Source organism: Mytilus edulis, chromosome 13 (assembly GCF_963676685.1).
Source record: "Mytilus edulis chromosome 13, xbMytEdul2.2, whole genome shotgun sequence".
Taxonomy (NCBI): Eukaryota; Metazoa; Mollusca; class Bivalvia; order Mytilida; family Mytilidae; genus Mytilus; species Mytilus edulis.
Genome location: NC_092356.1, coordinates 30,087,472 through 30,102,287, shown reverse-complemented (window position 1 = coordinate 30,102,287; position 14,816 = coordinate 30,087,472).

Sequence of the window (14,816 nt, the reverse complement as noted above, 5' to 3'; positions counted from 1 at the left end):
TGTTAATAATAGTACTGAGGTCTCCGATCGGCTTGTTCGTATCAAAACAAAGATTGGTGGTCACTTAACAAATTGTTAAACACTTATATAAAATATAATTTCAAGGAAATCGAAACACAATGATAGTGAATCATCATTTGAAATATTATATAGTCTTAACTTGTATTTAGTATAAAAGTGACACCTAACATCCACGTATTCCAACATCAATCCGAATTACGATAGCAAACAATCTTATTCGGAAGACTCCGTATACATACTATAAGTATTTTATTCAAAATATTGATCACATGATAATAGTATTACTAGACTTGTAATTGCTTTAAATCAATCCGACATTAATTTAACGTTTCAGCGGTTTTTGTATTATATGCTAATGATAAATGTATAACATTTATGAAAGAGTTTAAGCATTTAAGGCCCGCCATCATCAGGGATTTACCTATATCAATTTATTTTAATTTTGTGATACACATGTAAAATTTGATAACGTGGGTTCATCTCACACGAGATTATTCAAGAAACGCTCGTACAAATTTGCAGGTGAATTTCCTGTGTATTAAGATACACATGAAGATCACGTAAAATTTACCAACAACAAATGGTATTTTCATGATTTTAATCAAATTAAAAAAGTCACGTAAAATTAGTGTGAGTAACATTTCCTTGTGTACATACATTTTAAAATTGTTATACTATAAGTTCTGTTTCTAAGAAGTTATTTGGAAATAACATTGTTGTATGTCCGACATGCTATACAATAGTGGTTTTTCACCTTAAAGGTAAAATAACCAAAGGCCGAATAAATAAACTCATCATAGATACCAGGACTAAATTTTGTATATACGCCAGACGCACGTTTCGTCTACAAAAGACTCATCAGTGACGCTCGAATCCAAGAAAGTTAAAAAAAAAAAAAAGCCAAATAAAGTACAAAGTTGAAGAGCATTGATATCCAAAATTCCTAAAAGTGTTGCCAAATACAGCTAAGGTAATCTATATATACCAGGATTGAAATTTTGTATTTTCGCCAGACGCACGTTTTGTCTACACAAAACTCATCAGTGACGCTCAAATGAAAACAAACTGTTTAAGGAAAAATAAAGTACGAAGCTGAAAAGCATTTAGGACTAAAATGTCAAACACAGCTTAGGTAATCTATTCCTGAGGTAGAAAAGTCTTAGTATTTTAAAAATTCAAAGTTATGACCATATCAATGATTCATGTCAACAGAGAAGTGCTGACTACCGGACTTGTGAAACCCTCTTGGAATAAAAACTCCACCAGCAGTGGCATCTGCTCAGAAGTTGTAAATACAATCATCATAGAACATATAAAACAATACGGATGTGTTGTATTACTTTCAATGTGACGACTATGCATAGATAAAGTCAACAGTAGTATACCGCTGTTTGAAACTTATAGAAGAGAGAACAATTTGAAGCAGTATTATATGTTACGGTACTGACTTTAGCAAAGAAAAAACTATTTCCTATACTTGCTACAGTAGGCTTTAAAGGCCAGTGTTGCAAAATCTAAAACGTTTCAAAAGAGGAAACAAATGGTGTGATTTGTATCACAAAATCATAAAATATTTCTTTATACAAATGTTCTATGCATACATCACCAATGCGATTCTAAACTTAGTCAAAGGTAAACGATCGTGAATAGGATAATATTGATACATTTCAGATCTACCAATATTCGTTTGTTTGAAGATATTGAAACCATCTCGCTATTGGGTTGAATAAGAAACACAAAATATACCTCAACAAGTTCAGTTTTCATTAATCAAGAGATAATGTTGATGTATTTGAAGACTGTCTCAAATTTAAACGTGTAGCAAACCTAGTAAACGGATATTTACGACGGTAAAACTTATTTTTTTGTCGGCCAAGCTGCAAAATATAATACAGTTATATCTACGCTAATGCAAAACTAAAACATAAGCCCATTTCAGTCCTGAATTCTTTATAAAATTTCATAAAAACGAAAAATCCTGACTGATGGTATTGTCTATGTCAACTAAACAATGTGACGTCATATGTATGCTTCCGGGGTCAAATTTAAGGTGTAACACCACTAGTTTTGGCCCGGCTAGAAAGCACATACCAGAAAGTAGTACATATTTAACACAAAATAGTTCCTACTCATGATTGTAACTTTCAAATTATTTTTTTTAAGATGAAGGATTGGTGATCATTGTTGAACACTTTTTGACTTATATATTTTGAATAATATTAAAAAACTGCACCAAATTTTAAAAAAAGGGTACATTTTGTCTGTTTGTCAGATCTGAAGTACCTGTTTTGGTACATCCGAAGTTCCGGGAACCAGTTCTTTCTTATATGCCATTTAAGGTATGTTGATTTTTTCAGTACAAGCCACCATAAAGTGTTGCTTTGACATGCAATGATTGTCACTTTATTTGAACTTAATACAAATGAGGTGTGGCTGTTTGAAATGGAGAAATTTAACATAGAAAGCAATGGGGCCATGAATTAGTGGTGTATGTCCTTAAAGACTGTTCGTGTTCAGGCGTCAAGTACGTCTCCGAGGTTTTTTTTTATTAATTATATAAAGAATTAACGTGTCAATATATTGCAGAATTTAAAATGCGTGCTTGCACTCGCCACACACAAGTCGATAGAGGATAGTACACTAGTTGCCATCTTAATTTAAGTTTTTAATTCTTTCCTTAATAGATAATTGTGAATGCGTAACATTTGTGTAGGATTATGCATTCACTCATCATTTGAGGTATACTCAAACTATTTAACAATTTATTAGTAACAGTTTTGTATAGTTCTTATAAACAGAACATTTACTTAATTTCATAATTACAATGATGCCAGTTAATTTGTATAATATCTGAAACATTCACGTCAGCAGAAATATTGGCCATATTTATATAATTAATTTAGCATGATAGATACATACGTAGAATTCAGTAATTTTTCTATTTGAAATTGAAAAAAAAAACAACAGAAATACGTCCCAATACATGGATCGTAAACTTGGAGAAAAAAAACCAGTTCGTGGGTATTAAAGCAAAACGATCGAACATTACCCATCATAAGTGTGAAGCACTTGAATAACTGTACTAAAAAGGAAAACGAAACGCAATCTTAGTGATGTTAGTTAGAAATCAAACTCTATTCTAATCTGTAAACAACCATTACCGATGTAAATGTATCACATCAAATAAGGAGTTATTCTTTTTTTCTGTATCTAAAAATAATCTGCACAGATTCATAATTGGTAGTCATACCCTATCTTATTACAGCATCGAAGTGATTGCAATTGGAATACGTAATTGAGATATAATATAAAACATGTTTAACACAAAATCTTTTTTTGTCAGGGTTGTGCTGATAAGGTACAAGTTTTATTTAGATCTTTATATTCGTACTTCATATGTGGTCTTAAAACGTTTTGATACTCACGCCACTGATGAGTACTGTGAAACATCAATCTAATCTACCACATAATTAGCGTGGTGCTTCTGAAGGAAGAAAATTTATGTAGGCTTGTATGCAGGTTTTGTCAACAACATCAAAATTAAATATCCACGGACAAGGGGAGCAATAAGATTGATATATGATAGAATTCTAAATTGAACAGTGGGCGATACTTACTATCCACACATTGGTCCTCTTGAGAAAAACAGACACACATTAAAAATGCATTGTAAACTTCATACTAAAGGAAATTGACTGAACAGCCACTTTATTTGAATTTTTATGGATAGTTGGCAATCATATCTCATCTCCTTTTTTAAATGGGCGATTTATACAAATTATCTATAGCTAAAAATACAACAACTAGCGAATGTTATAGTTCATGCTAATTTAAAAGACCAATAAGAATTATCAAAAATTACTTGAAAGGACAACTGACCACCATTACAACCTGGGTACGGTTCCTTTGCAAACACATATAATTCCAATATCCGGACTAGGGCCAATAGCAAAATATGGTGGAATTTAACTAACTTTACGTAATCAAACCCTGATCTATTTGCCTTTAGTACCGAATTTTATACACGTTAACTGAAGACCACTTTTTACAGTCCCTTAAATATAAACAATTACACCCCTTTTTTCTCCGTAAAAAGGATGTATCACTAAATATGCCCTAACATTATCTTAATAGTGATTTGTAAATTGTGAAATGCACGTTGAGTTACACTATTTTACCCATGTTTCGCTAATTTAATTTCCTTATATGTATCTGATGAAACATCATGTTGAGTTGAACATGAATATGTATAATAATTTTTTTGATTTCTGATATATTTTTTGTTTTGTTATTATGAGATAAACCTTACCTTTACTTCAATGAAGATACATGTACAGTCGTTAATTCTATTCAATATACAACGTCTATTATTTGACACTGCAGGTCTTAATGAAGAAAACGAATTATGAAAAACTTCCTGCAGGAAAATTACAATACTTTTCCTGGAATGATTTTAATTAAAAAGATGGACATATACTTTTTAGATTTACGGTGAGATAACAAAAATTAAGTAAAAAAAAATCGATGGATATATTCCAATTTGGTCTTAAGCTCGTTGGATAAATTGATCTTTTTTTCTGTTTTGCCTTTTTTCATGAATTTCCTCATAATTCATTTTCCGGGTAAGTAAATATATAAACTGTTTTATTACTGATACATATAACAGCAAAGTAATTGTGTAATTATAAAGCACTCCTGGTGGAATAGTAGATGAAAATAAATTTGGATTAAACACATTTTTTCTACAAGTATTGTTTACTGATAGTGACTTTGGAATCGAAATATGATAATTTTATAATTAGTCTTCAACCGATCGGAAGTAAAATCCTTGATAATTTGGCCGTGTGGAATGTATAAGTACCAGAATGGCGACTTCAATCATATGGCTTGTACATAGAGAGTGTCATACTCTTTTAACATTGACAAACCTTGCAACACAGGTCTATGTAATATACTTTATGTTCGTTGGCAGTCCATATGTCCCCCAACCTATCCGGTTTTTAAACTTCGTCCGCCCCAAACGGTTTTCTGAGTTACGTTCATAATGAACGCTTTGTCATACATAATTGACTATAGGGCCAACAATATTCAGATTAGGTCAACCTTGCGAGCTCTTGGATACCTATTGAGATTGGAAATTTACATCCAATATGCAGGTGAAGTTGGTATATTACTACTAAGGTTGGTGAAATTGTTAATATCAAAATCATCTCGTTTGTAATAGATTCTGGTACTGAGATGACCGCTTGTGTCATATTCGAGCTATAAGTCTAAAATGAGGCAGATAAATCCGTGTTTGAATGTGAAATTAATTGACACGGCTTCTTTGATCTTCTTGTTATTGACAAGTGTCTGAAGGAACTCCGACTCATATTAAAATAGGTAGGGTCAGAAAGGAGAGGTGCACATATCTTACCCATAGGAATGCCGACAATTTGTTGAAAAAGTCTACCTCCAAAATTCAAAATTATATGTTGTCAATAAGAAACACCCGCATACTGATCACGTATTCCTCTGTAAAGCATATTTTACCTTTTTGTTCACTATTAACAAACATGCCGTGTTGTATCCCAAATCATCAATTTATAGCGTATACTACAATTTATAGGTTTGTTAACTGTTAAGTAATAATATTAGTTTCACATATAGCCTTATAAAATATGATAAAACAAATAATTTTCTATAATAACATGAAAAAATCAACACATGAATTACAAACTACGCTAAAAATTCGCACATTTCATTGCAGATCTAGACCTATTGTCATTTATTTCTTTAAAATCCAAAAATGGAAGAAGACACCACACCACCTTACTTGTCAAAAAACAAATTGTATGGAAATTTAGTGGGAAATGCTTTTTCGCTAGATTTTTCATAATTTTAATATTTTCATCTTTTTTCTTTCAAAATCTTAGAAAAGTCACAAGGATGGTATAAAATTTTCAAAAAAAGCTTCGTTACTTTACATGCATATATTTAAAAGATCTGAGAAAAGAAAAAAGAAGGGGTTGGCAGACAAAATGTAGATTGGCATTTCATAGATAAACAAGGGGATTACGAATCTCTTAAAAAAAGTCAAAGACAATAGTAACGTCAAATATATTTGTGTAACTTTATTTTAGAAGTATATTGATCATCGATGCTTCAAGTCTATTTCAAAAAATGTATTACCTCTCTTATATACACCTTTGATACTATGATCAACAAGATTCATGTTATTTTGAGATCTTAAGTATGTTGTTTGTAATCTATATGTTGTTTTGTTCATGCACTAAAAATTATCCTTTTTGTGAAATTTTTTTTACTTGTATTCTTAAGATCTGACCCTGTGTTCGCCACATGAAAGCATAAGTGATAATATTTAAATCCATCTATTTATAATATTTACAAAAAGAAACTAAAACAACAAGTAAATAGATTTTCTATAAAATTATCCCTATTATTAAAGAATCTATCAGTAATTACAACAGGAATGGTTGAACATGCAGGGAGAGGGCATAGAACTATTTATAGTAGATCGTGTTATTTTAATCATTCATCGACATATATTTCAGTCTTCTATAAATATAAGCAATCTCTGTCAATAAAGGAAGATATATTTCTTTATATAAAATATAAATACGTAGTCCAACTATAACTGTGTCCTGTCAGCACTGATGTTATGAGTTTAAATCCCGTACGTATACATGGCAGGTGCGACTCCGATCTTTATTGACTTGGATTATTAGATTTTTGACACAAGGTCGGTGGTTTTCTCTGGTTTCCTTTACCAATAAGAACCGACCTCAACGAAATATCCCAAAAAGTGCTGACAGTGGCGTTAAACACCAATCAATTCATCAAACATTTATAAAAGGAAGATATATGTTTTCATTTAGAGTATTTACAAGTTTAATATTTTTATTATAATAGTGTTCCAGGAAAGAGTCATACTATCTGCTCGTTAAAGAACCTTTGACAAAGCGTTTAAGGGTATATATACATTTTAAATATAAATAATTCTTATATGATTTGCATATTAGGGAATACGATGATATGATTGGCCGAGAAGTCTTCCGGTAGTTGTTCTTGACGTTGTTTATTTGTCGATAGACGACGTTGACCGAACTTCTTTTTGTAAACAATGCAAACAAGATAGCGACGATTATGATACATCCGGCTCGACGTTAAAAATATTTATTTTCACTTCGCGTTAATCGTTAAATGAAATTATACACACAAAACATTCATTAGAATGATAGTACTCACTTTTTGTAGTTTATTTTTTTACCATACAGCAAATCGGCCTTTTTTTCTTTCAAAATCTTTGGAAAATCACGAGGATTTAAAAGATTAAAAAAATGGCTTTTTTACTATAAACTTAGTAATGAAAAAATAAGAAAGGGTCGCTTGGCAAAATTTTTATTGATACTTCTTGTATAAAACTAGGAGATTTCGAATATACGACAAAAAGTCTAGGACAAGGGTATTATCGCATACATTTGTATAATTTGGAGTAAAGTGATCATCGATGCATAAAGTCTATTTAAGAAAATGAGTTATCTCTCTTATATCCACTTTACATACAATGATCAACAAGATACCAGAACCTACTAATGTTTTATGAGAATCACACTGAAATTATAAGTGTTTCCCACCTCAGTAGCGATATATCAATTTCCCTTGCATAACAAAAAAATTATCAGTGGAACGAAGCACATGGAATAACATGCGTCTTAAATGACTGAAAAGATAAATGAATTTATTTTGCTATTCAAATGTAAAAAAACCAAAAATACCGAACTTCGAGAAAATTCTAAACGAAAAGTCCCTAGGCAAATGACAAAATCAAAATTCAAAAATACAAAACAACTTACAGAAGAATTACAGACAAAAAGTTCTGTTATGAGAGTAAATGAAGATACAGAAAAATAGCTCAAAGCGAAAAAACACCTAATAAAGAAAAATCAAAGACGAAAATATTTACTTGCTCAATGAAATTCTTTTTAATTAATAAAATTAAACTTTTCTTTCATCATTCTTTTATAAGTTTCTTACTTTTTTTTTTATAAAGATTAGCATTCCTGATAAACAAGAGGTACCAAAGTATAATTATCAATTAAACCATCCATTATGACTTCGTTAATGGTTCACACTATAGAAAAAAAAAAAACACTTATATATCTAGGAAACGTTGAAGATTTACCAAAGATACCATGATTACAATTTGATAGTCCAGACGCGCAATTCCTCTTCACAAGACCCATCGATGACTCTCGAATGCAACAGTTGGAAGCCCTAATCAAATAATCAAGTTGAAGAGTATCAACACCGAAAAGTCAGGAAACAAGTGTTTAAATCTGAAAACAGAAACCTTTTTGCATGCTATATTTCAAGTTATCAAGTGTTTAAATCTTAAAGCTCAGATCTTGTTGTTTGCTATATTTCGTTGTAAAGTTATCTATGTTTTGATTTGAAAACTTAGACCCTTTGTTTGTTATATTTCTACAAAAAGATTCATCAATGACACTCGAATGAATACCTAATCATGATCAAATAATCAAGTAGAAGAGTTTTAACGCCAAAAATGTATGGAATTTATGGAATAGAAGAGAATAGCAAGTGTTTAAAACACTCAAAAAAACACAGATCGTTTTGTATGTTATATTTCGTTGTCAAGTTATCAAGTGTTTAAATCTCAAAACTCAGACCTTTTTGTTGTTTGTTTCTTCATTGTCAAGTTACCAAGTTTTTAAATCTGAATATTCAGACATTTTTGTTTGTTACATTTCGTGGTCATAAAATATTTTATATTTATGGTCCATTTTTTGTAATATCGTCTTGTCGTTGCTTGGTAGTGATATATCTCGCCATTGTGTTTTTGTGCTATGGTCATGTTTTGTGTTCTTGTTTTTAAATTTTGCGTTTGTGATTTTTTCATGATATGCCATTGTGTTTTTTTTTTTTTTGCTGAAATATTTGTTTGTTTTTATAGTGATTAAGATTATAACACAATGTTGACTGCTGTACCCCTATTTTTGACATTTTGCCTATAATGTTTATTTTGTTCATACAAGTCAGAGGTTTAGCTATCTTTAAAACCAGGTTTAATCCCTCCATTTTCTACATATGGAAATGCAAGAACCAAGCCATGTTTATGACAATTGTTATCCAGTCTTTTGATGTGTGAGCTTTTGATTTTTCCAATTGTTACGGGACTATCCGTTTTGAATTTACCTTGGAGTTCAGTTATTTGGTTAATTTACTTCATATTAAGACAACTACTATATTCTTGAATATACTGTAAAATATCCGTTATAATGATGACATTTGTGCTAAAAGTATATTTTGTGCTGTGGGCTGACTTACATTCTTTGTATTTCATTGTATTTTGTATGACAAATTATACAGTTTAGGCTGCTGGCTCCCGATAATAGTGGGAGATATTATGGACATAATTGTGCAAATCGTGATACAAGCATGAAATTTGGTATATAGGTTGACTAAATGATAAATAAAAAAAATCCGCTGCTGGCCATCAAATTTTTTCCTTTTTTCAAAATGGCCACCGCCCATTTGGAAATGGAGTCATATCCAATTGGCTACATTTTGTAAATCCTTTTAAAGCTGTTTTAAGTGTATAATCCAATGTAAGTTTTGATAATACTTCAATTCAAATTTGTAAAGTGCGATAAAACAATACATACATGAAGAAAAAAATTACTTCCGGTTCCAAAATGGCGGAAACAACGTGGAAATTGTCAATTTTTTTCATTTCTATCACTTTCACAAGAGATATCACGGTCTTTGTCCGGTTCAAATGCATAAATACAGATTGACTATCTGATAACTATCTGACAGTGACCAATACACACACATTAACAAGAAAGACCAGAACGGTAGCATTTAGCATTTACAGTTACCCACACAGCTTGGTTTCTTGCATTTGCATTTAAAAAAAATCCTGACACGAGGATGCAACGGCAGCCAAAGAAATCCATTTAGGTTTCCAACTGTCGTTGTTTTATTTTCTTTCTTCCAACTCTAGTGTTCATGACGTGGTCAAGAACCTGTCGAATGAATAAATCCGGATGAGCCCAAACATGGTCACTTGATACGCTTCTCTTTTGATGTGATCCGGATGAGAACCTCTGGTAGGCAGAACAGCATCATATAGCCGCTGCTTCCTTGCAAACGATTCAAATCCTGCCTCCTTAACAGCAAAAGTTGATGTTGTAATACATGATGCAAACAAATGCTTCTATGTTGTCGATGTCTGTGTCTGTGTATTGATACAAAAGCGGGGTAAAAAAAAAGTCCGTTACATCAGGGAATACTTCTATGTGTGCAAATTTGACCTCTTCACTTTACCATGAAATGCCAACACAGTGTCACAACCATTAAATGCATGGCAGAACAGAAGAGCGGCTACACGAGGACCAAACGATTTGCTATGACATATAGAGGAAGCCATAGAAAGCCTATATTCTTTTAAAAACCTATTCACAATTTGTCCACAACTTATCTTGCAAGTGCTGCAATTTGTAATGCTACTACATCTGTGTTAGTACTACTTTTAACAATCATTTTCAGCAGCATGCTTATCATGGATAATCATCCGTATATCTGTTTCTTCATGGTAAGGGGATAGCTCGGAATTATCCGTATTGAAATTGCAAAGAATATTTTCACCTTGAGTAACATAATAGTTATCAAAGGTACCAGGATTATAATTTAGTACGCCAGACGCGCGTTTCGTCTACATAAGACTCATCAGTGACGCTCATATCAAAATATTTATAAAGCCAAACAAGTACAAAGTTGAAGAGCATTTTTATAAATTACTATAGAATTATGTCGGCAAGAAACTTGAACAAACCCGTTTTGTTGTCATCTTCACAGAGAAAACTACTTCAAACCCTTGGCGTGTTACCAGTACCACCAACTTTCCGTTTAGCACCAATATCTTGCCTTTTTTTCTCGTCCAAGCCTTTAAATCATTCATTTATTAAACATCAAATACAATGTCTACTCTTGGATACTTATCGGTGCAAGATTTTAGGCTATAAGGCAGTATGACATCATTTGTATAATCATCAGATATGTTTTGCCCCACATGGTGGCCTGGGATAAACCATTGCTGCTCCACCAACGACAATTTCGTCAGTACTTGCAAAATGTTTCAGGTATACCTCTTTGCTGCGATTTAATACCACTGTTTACAGTTACATTCTGAGACAAAGACGGAGGAGCATTTTGGTTTTCATGGCTAAAGACATCTTCAGAGTCAAACTGTCTACTTTGACAAGAAATTAAAGTAAAATAAAGAGATCGCAATTACTTTTCAGGTTCTTCAGCTTTGTTTTTGACAAAGACGATTCCAGTTTCATTTTACGCCTTTTATAGGGAATTGTTCTTTTTCTCTGGTTATAAAAAGCAGATTCTCTTTCGTTTTGCATTTGCTTCAAAAGATATCCGTATTGTTTGGACCCAATATCTTGGAGTTTTTATACATATCTTACCTGCTTCCGAATCCAAAACTTCCATAAATTGACCAGTTCTGTACAAATCTGACGACTGTTCTAGAAATGAATTTCCAAACTAGTTCATCACTTTGGAAAGCCTTTGAAAGTTTTTTGAAGAAAGACTTTTGTGTATCGTAGAGTCTTCATGATGTCGTTTATCTGTTATAGAATGACTCAAACCACTAGATCTTTAAAATTCAGCTCCCAGTCTACTAACTTCTGGTCTAGCTACCATCCATCGCGTCCTAAAGGGATATTCGGTTTAACGTATGGCACCAACATCGCCCTTTACAATTGCATTATTCTGTGTTTGTGCCTGATCAGTTGTGATATAAGAAAACGACTATCTGGTCTTACGCAAAGTAAAATTCCCACTCGCAAATTCCATTGTCACCTGTGGGTGATGTTCGTGAAGGGATGACATGCCTCGGAAATGGATCGCGATTGGTAACCATCGAGCATAATTAACATGATCAAGACAAACAAAATATGTATCCTGCTTAGTATGGACTGTTTGTACGATATCTGACTCGTGAAATGAGGCGTACTACCGAAATCACAAGAAGTTCTTAATTCATAATTGAAAGCCAGAAATTAAACTGTGGTCGAGACGACTCTCTTTCCTTACACCAGTTGATCAAATACTTGAACGTCACAGAGTCATGGGTTATATGTTCTGCGTTTACGCGTTTATAAAAGAGGGACGAAAGATACTAAAGGGACAGTCAAACTCATAAATCTAAAATAAACTGACAACGCCATGGCTAAAAATGAACAAGACAAACAGACAAACAATTATAATACACAGGACACAACATAGAAAACTAAAGAATAAACAACACGAACCCCACCAAAAACTAGGGGTGATCTCAGGTGCTCCGGAAGGGTAAGCAGATCCTCCTCCACATTTGGCACCCGTCGTGTTGCTTATGTGATTACAAATCCGGTAAATAGTCTAATTCGGTAGGTCACATTCATGTAAGCTGACATTATCAATTCAAGCAAAACACATGCTGCGTATTTAGTTCTTTTTACCTTTGAACATATATGAAAAGAATCTGCCATTCTATGTGTTGCAATAACGGCTTCAGTGAGGGCACATGTCCATCCACTATCACGCAATATTTCACTCAGACTTTTAAAACAAGTCATTGTAAAATACAATCCACCAAACATGACGATAAACTTATCTTCTCCGTACAAATCTGGCCATTCCCACTAAAATTGCTTAGCCAATACCAAAGTGGTTGATCTGCAGCTATAATTATGGTTGCCCGGGATTTAGAAAGTTAACCACCTATTCACCTTATTCAATGAATGCTTGATCATTGCACCTGAAAGGACGTGTTTTCAAACAGTAGGTAGCATCAGTTACACGAACTTTAACAGAAGAGCCTTGATGTTTAGAGGAATGAAATGATGACAAAGATATGTTTACAAAATCCAAATCCTCATCTGTAAGATGAACTACGATTTACATCAGTGTACCCTTATAGTGCGTGCAAATCTCTCTTTATGTCTATAAAAGTCTGCGCATGCGCGAAATTGTTAAACGCATGTGTATCATAACCTTAAAAAATGGTATCAAACAAATTCATAACGTCATTAAAAATCCAAAAGCGCTAAGTATATAATGAATAATTTAAATGTTTTTGTGTGAATTTTGTAACATTTTCGCGCATGCACAAACCCTGAACATGTAATATATTCATTTCTAGTATATATGTCACATGAAAAGAAGGTAGCCACCAAATCTGATAATATTTTCTTCTAAAAGAAGGTCAAAGAAAATGTTTACCAGAAAATATGTATTTTAAACCTGTAAAAAACAGCCGTTTTAGAAAAGGTGGTGGCCATCTTGAAAAAATGATTTTTTTTATGGCCAGCAGTTTTTTCTTAAAAAGTATATAATAATGATGCTTCGTGCTAATTTCCATGCTTGTATCATCATTTGCACAATTCCCTCCATTTTTCTTGCTAATATCTTCCACTATAATTATCACGCTAACTAATTATGTCTTTTTGAGTTGCTCACCTAATTTTATCAATATAACGGAAATGTAAACAGTTGATGTACAAAAGTGAGATTGAGCTATCTATAAAACCAGGTTTAACTTATCATTTTCGTCTGAAATGCCTTTCCAAAAGCGAGAATGTTATATTAGTTTGCTATTAGTTCTGTTTGTTGATATAACTGAGTGGTTCATTTTGTCATTCCTCCTTTTGTTTAGTTAACCTTGGAGTTCAGTATTTTTGTAAATACTCTTTTTTAAGTGTATACTATGACCTTAAATTAAAGTGTGGTGCTGATTTTAGTGTGAACAATAAAGATCTGACCTCACCTTTTCAATCATCTTGACAAAAAGTAAATATTTAAATGATTATAAAAATAAAGAACACAAAAAATCACATTATAAATCGAACATTGTTTCTGTTATATAACTATAAATATATAGGTATCCTTATTGTTAGAGAATATACTTGTTTTTCTTAATATCTTAACGTGTTTTCGTCAAAAGAAAGTATACATGATAAATCCACATCTGTTAATTATCTTGACAAACAAGAATAGAACAGAGAGTAACTAGGTAACTGATTCTATAGAGAAAATATAGAAAATGATCCTTATTGTTAAAGAATTCATTTGTATTCTAAAGATCTGACTATGTTTTTTGTCACAGGTAAGCATGGATGATAATGTTGGAATCATCATCCTTTTAATTATACTTTCGACAAAAAGAAACTAAATCAGTAGGTAAGTAGGCATTTGATATGGTTCTATATAAAATTATCCTTATTGTTGAAGAACCCATCAGCTTTAATTACAATACAAATGAAAATACCAGAACTTGAAAGGAGGGGTGTAGTACTATATTGATTGTTTATCACGTTAGTACAATCTTTCATTGACATTCATAAATTTAAGTAATTCTAATTACAAAAGTATGTCTCCAATATAAGAATAAGCAGATGTGACATAGCCTAAGAAAACACATCTAGAAGACCAACAGGACAATGATGGTCAATTTGTAAACATGTCCTATCTTGATCCTCTGATTTTACTGGGAGATAAGTTGTTTTTCTTAGATTTTTAAGGAATGATCATTGCTAGGTAGGTCGGTGTCTTAGAAAAGATTTAGAACAAGTTCCGATCTTTCTAAAGACGAAAAGATACTATTAAAAGAATGCAATCTTTAACATGTTCAATCGATTTTCGTCCAAGGCATCTACCTTCCAGTAGGGCAATTATGAGGCGTCTATATGGCTTTTTTTAAAGAATGATAAAAAGCT